The sequence below is a fragment of the Pygoscelis adeliae genome, unplaced genomic scaffold, assembly GCF_000699105.1.
Source record: "Pygoscelis adeliae isolate BGI_AS28 unplaced genomic scaffold, ASM69910v1 Scaffold329, whole genome shotgun sequence".
Taxonomy (NCBI): domain Eukaryota; kingdom Metazoa; phylum Chordata; class Aves; order Sphenisciformes; family Spheniscidae; genus Pygoscelis; species Pygoscelis adeliae.
Genome location: NW_008825554.1, coordinates 381,470 through 387,421, shown reverse-complemented (window position 1 = coordinate 387,421; position 5,952 = coordinate 381,470).

Below are 5,952 nucleotides of genomic sequence, written 5' to 3'. Positions count from 1 at the left end.
GCAGGACTATCAGTGTGCTGAAAATTAAGCATTTTCATAAAACATTGTTGAATTTAACCTTGTTTTTAATGCTCTGAATGATTTTTTTATTTAAAATGATATTGAATGAAGTTTTATTGAATGATATTTTTATTGAAATATTACTCAGCTTTCCTAGCTAGGCATTTTGAAGGACCACAGTAAACCCAGAAAGGAGCCCTGTGTGCAAAATCATGCTTAAATAGTTAAGCTGTTCTCTGTGCTCCTTTATTGAATTGGGTATCTTAACGGGGTGGCTCTGAATTGCTAGAAAATGAGTAAAAAACACTGTCGTTTTTCTAAATGCTTTGTTTTTAGTGAATATAAATTGCAAATGAAATCTTAGCCTCTGAGCCTAATTTGTAATAGTCAAGGATATGCTGCAAAAAGATTGTTTAAAAAAAGTTTATTGTGTTTTATTCTTAAAGATGGATTGAAGGAAATATGTTGAAGGCAAGTTGTGCCAGCACTGCTTAACCTGCTAGTATCTTGGAGATTATTTCTGCTGGCTTTGTGGGCTTTTTCAGTGTGATCCTTGAAAATGCTAATTAATTTCAGGACTGCTGTGTGTGTGATATGCTTTGACATACACAGCAAATTAATAATAATATAATAATCTTTCTAAAAGAATTTTGAGAGCAATTTATAGTTCATGCCAGATGTCAGTTGACTGAGTAATTTAACACACTTGTGTAACTGAAACGTAATAGCTTTTGCTAGCTTGCCATACTGCTTATGGATATGAATGACAAAATTTATGGGTTTTAGCTATGTGCATAATCCGAAAAATTCACTTCCTGTTGCAGGGAATAAGCAGTATCACAAATGAATGTGTTTTAATCATCTGAAACATATAGCTCAAATACTATTTTGTTTGTTTAAACCAGGAAAAGACATAATTCCTCTAAAGGAAGTGCTGTGAATGCAAGACCAAGAAAATTGGTTTTGTGCTACCAGTAGCTGCAGAGACCACATCTCCATAAAAGTCGTTAAAGCAGCAAAGACAGCATTGTCAGCTTAGAAATTGCACTAGAAAATCTACTAAGCCTCTGGCCCTGGAATCAAGAGTGTTTCTTCCTGTGTTTGTGCCCAGTGTAACGGCCCTGAATCTTGCAGTTTTTAGACCTGGATGTGACCCTGGGAATGGGGGGTAGGGAAACTGGAGATCCACGTTGCCAGACTTGAACTGCCTAGAAACCACTCAGCCTGAGGTGGACCTCCTCTAGAGTGGCTAGAGAGACACAGGCACTTCTGGGAGGAGGCTCATTCCCAAGAGGTAGGTGGATGGTTCAATTGCTCCTTGTAGGGAACCAAGTCTAAGTAAGATGAATATCTCTGTCCTTTCATGCAAATAATGGAAAACTACAGAAATGAGTGGAGGATGTTCCCTTTACCTCTCAGGAAAATGACGGTTTCACAATCATCCTGCAAGTTATGACACTGAGCATTTTTAATTTGTTCTAATTTTACAAGAAGTGCCATACTTAAGTGGTTTTGTTTCACCTTTTAAAGCAAAGCATCTCCCTCAGCTCTAAGTTCCTTATAAAGTATCTTAGAAGCTCATGTCCATAGTGCTTACTGCAATGTGCTGGTTCGTCCTAGGGTATTGGCCCATGAAAGCCTTCCTGGCTCTCCACTCTGCTGCCAGCTCCGACTCCTTCACCCTTCTTTTTCTCTTTGGGAAAGGATAAACCATGCAAGGTGTCATTAAAGTTAACAAATGTGGGACTTGTCAAGCTAAATTAAATAGAGTAACCACTTCAGAGTGTAAGGAAAGGAGTTACAAGTTCAGTTCCTGCCTGACTGTCATTGGTTTCCTTCAGCTGAGACTGTAATCCCAGCTCCTACAGAAACTGAAGTGTTCTGGCTTGAATCCTGGGTTTTATTTTCTTTTTCTGTTTGTTTTTGGTTTTTTGGGGTTTTTTTTAAGTGTGTTTATGTTTCCCTTTTAGTCTTAAAAATAGCAACTAGCATATCCTGAGAATATTACACCCTGGAATTTCCCATGCATGCAGTTAGATGCCCAAGTACATCTTTGAATTGGAAGTCAACACGTAGAAGCCAGGGGAATTGAGGGATGGAGGACTGGAAGTGAATTGGCTTAATCAAGAAGGGATGAGAAGTTGGTGAGAAGAACAAGACTGCATTATCTGCTCCACTTGTTCTCCTGCACTGAAATCCCACTGATCTAGAAGAGCTGTTACTCAGATGCGTAAGCAAGAGGGCACATACCATCCGTGATGTCTCCAAGAAACCTTACAAGGATTATGAATGTGCTGGGTTGTGATTGCTATATGCTTACCATAATTTCCTTCAGGTCCTCACAACTTTTGCATGTATCTGTTTTTTCATCTAAGGTTAGTAGTCAAGAGGCCTTTGAGTGTAGCCCACACACGCGGTGCCTAGCAGGGAGGGATCTTGGCCTTGAGGACCTTCCACGGCTGAGATAAAAAAGGACAGTTACAGTGTGTGCTCAGGCTGTTTAATGAGTCATTTTCCACTTTTTCATAGCAAACATTTGACAACGTTATCCTATTGACACATGCTATGATAAACTGCAGGACTCTCAGAGGGTTGACTAGAAAGCAGCATTTCTCATCAGTAGCCAGCAAGGAGCTGATGCTCTATAAGGCATCACAGTCTATACATGCTCTATAAGCTGATCGCAGACAAGACCTAGGCATGCATTCCCATGCACAAAAGCAAGGGCTCAATATGGGGAAAGTACGGGTAATCTTGCAAGTGCCGCTCAACTTTTATTGGCTTGTACGTGAAACCATAGCATGAGGCAGTCTGTCTTACTTTTTCTCCTCAAAAGCTATGCTCTAGAGAATGCAAGTACTGTGCATAAGCACTGTAAATCTGTAGTGCCTATAAACCTATATGTTCTCACCATACCTAATGGACAGATTTTAGTGTTTTCGGATGAGATTATCTAGATGTTGTTGACATGAGAGATAGCTAAAGCTCTGGCTCTGATGTCTTTGTCTGAGGAGGTTTGCCAACACCGTAGTAAAGCTGAGTAACATCTCTGAGGCAAGAACTGTCTTTGATTTTGACTTGGAATCTTAAATCCAGCTCAGAGGCAGCTCACATGAAGGTGAGAGAGGAATGCTGTTTTTTCCTGTCTCTCTGAGGCCAAAAGAAGTAGGGAGTAAACCCATAGTCTACAGGCAGGGCTTTGGTTAGCTCATGTTGCTCCAGACAACCTTTATCTTGTTTAAATCTTCCTGCAAATTTGCCTGAAGTCAGTAGAGATGCCTACAAGTACATCAATGCAAACTTTCTTCTGCCTAACAAAGACAATTTAAAAACAATCTTCATTCCTTTTATCAATATCTGTGATTGCCTAAATTATAATGTTGCAGGATTCTTGTTAGATGTGACATGATTGATAGTTTTGATAACAGGCTTGAAAATCTGCCCAATGTAAGTCATGCCTTCTGCATTATTCTGACTGGAACCATGTGCTGTGGTTCTAAGAAGTAATTTGCTTATTTATTGTAACAGCCCATTTAATGGAACTTTAACGAAGAGCAGTCCTTATGGCATTTTTAGGTTTCATGTTTGTAGGAGGAATATTGGATCAATGTGGTCTTTAACATTTTTAGCTTGGGATTTTTATTGGTGTGTTAGTAGAAGGGCTGTGTTTCCAGTCTACTTTTGTGGCAGTGCCACAAACTAAATGTGGTTTCTCAAGAGACAAGGACTTGCCAAATATTGTCCTCATAGCAGGAGAGGCTGCATGAGTAGCTGCAACATCAGACTAACAATGGCTTGCAATGGCATGTTTCTTTTTTCACTTCTGAGAGGAGAGAGGCTGTGTTGGGTTTGAGAAAACTGTAGTAGCAAGACTTGGCAGGAGTAAGATGCTCTCTTGGGTACGTGTATGGTGGCTCACATCCCCCCACCCCCTGCAATAACGTATGAGAAATATCGTTTTTTCCTCTGATATGAAGCAAGCATGAATTTGGAAATCTTAGCACTTTTTTTTGTTAAAACTTTCTTTCTGGCCAGCCCCATTTTATTAAGCTAGCATATTTATACCAAATGGGGACTTCTGAAGTTAACTAGGGATGTCCCCAAGATCTCCACTGCCATTATAAAGCTAAAAATCTAAAAAGAGGATAAATCCCTTTTGTGTGGCAAGTAGAGCTGGTTAGATTTACGTATCAAATGCATTTAGATCTTTTTTTCTTCTGAGCACTTCTGAACTAAGCCTGTTCTTCAGGGCATTTATAAAATTATGCCACTTAGGAGCTTACAGATAGTTCCTGGGCCATTGTAAAGTGTGACCAGTTATCAAGCTTTAATATAAAGTCCTATGTGCCTTTTCTCAGTGGCAGTGTTACTTTTTCCCCATTCCCTTACACTGTTCCCAATTGCTTATTCCTTCCTTGTGCTTTTGTCCTTGTCCTTGTGCAAGTACAACTTGTTGTGGTAGTGTTTGCTGAACTGTAGGAGGAAACACATCTGGGTTTCACAAGAGCCCTGCAAGTTATGAGTGGGCCCTCAAACAGGAGATTCCCATTGCAGCTCCAGAACTCAGAAAGCAGTGGGAGAGAGGGAGTGCACGGCTGGGGGCGTTGATGGAGAGGAGGAAATCCCCTCCCCCTGCCACTGTCAGGACGAGAACAATATCTAGCACTGTGCTGGAGCGCACCTGGGATTGTGGGGGTGGGGGTCAGGCTGTGAGGCTGGTGGTGATGGTCCTCCTCCAATGTTGCACTGGCTGTGGACTGGACCGTTTCCACAGCCCCTCCACTGTACCACTGCTGAAGCGCTTGGTCACAGAATTTATCCCATTCTTGAATTTAACACACATGCTTTTTGCAGAAAAGAAAGGTAAATGGTGGAGAGTGTTTTAGGAACATCTCTGTTTACACTCAGGGAGCCTTGTCTGTCTGAGCCTTGAGGGAAGGGAGGACACTCTGCATGGGCAAACACCGGTTTGTACCTCATACACACACACAGATGTGTGCATGCTCATATGCACATGCCAGTTGTGATCAGTTCCAACAACTATTCACAATGCAATCAATGGTTACAAAACCGCAACAGCAAACTGGAAGCTGAGTTGTATGTTGCTATAGATATAATGGTTTTCCTAGAAGAGTAGGTCAAGTTTTCCAAAATAATTATTAATGTAGGGTGCCCAGAGGATGACTCTTTCATTGTGAATCTGATTTTCTGAAGTGGTGTGCTTCTGAAAATAAGGCTCTTCAAAGCCATCTTAAGCCTCGACTATCGAAAACGTGGGGTCATCTTTCCATATCCTGCTAGTTGTTGTCTTAGTGGTAAAAACGGAGAACGATGTGAAAGAATATCAGAGCAGCACTACATTGTGAAAGCATATAAAATGGAATTGTTTATTAAGGAGTGTTTATTAATACTACTTTAAATTATTAGGCTGATTTGAGAAGTCACTTACCTTAAAGAATGTACTTAAGTGTATGTTTAAGTGCTTCCCTGAACAGAGATGTTTTTCTGAACTGATTCAGTAGCAAAGGAGCTGGATTAGAACTAAAGGTAAACACCAAGGATATCTTCAGACTTTAGTAAGTTAAATATAATGGAAGCACTTTTAGCTAGGTGGAAGGAACAATAGAAGAAAACATCGAATGAAGTATTTTGGAAGATTTTTTTCTCTTCTTTTATAAATCCAGTATTTTAAAGGTTGTCTAGACCCCTTTGCTTTAGTAGATATGTTTTAAATGTATGTGTGTGTGTATATGTATACATATATATACACGTATATGTACATATATATACACACTATGTGCATACGATGTCCAAATGTAACACATGGGAATAAATAAGCATGTAGCCTGCAGACATGATGTTGTAGCCTGAAGAGGTGGGAGCTGACAGGAAAATTTGGCTATATAATAGTACTTCCCAACAGCATGCTTTACCAAGTTTTCCAGGTCTCCC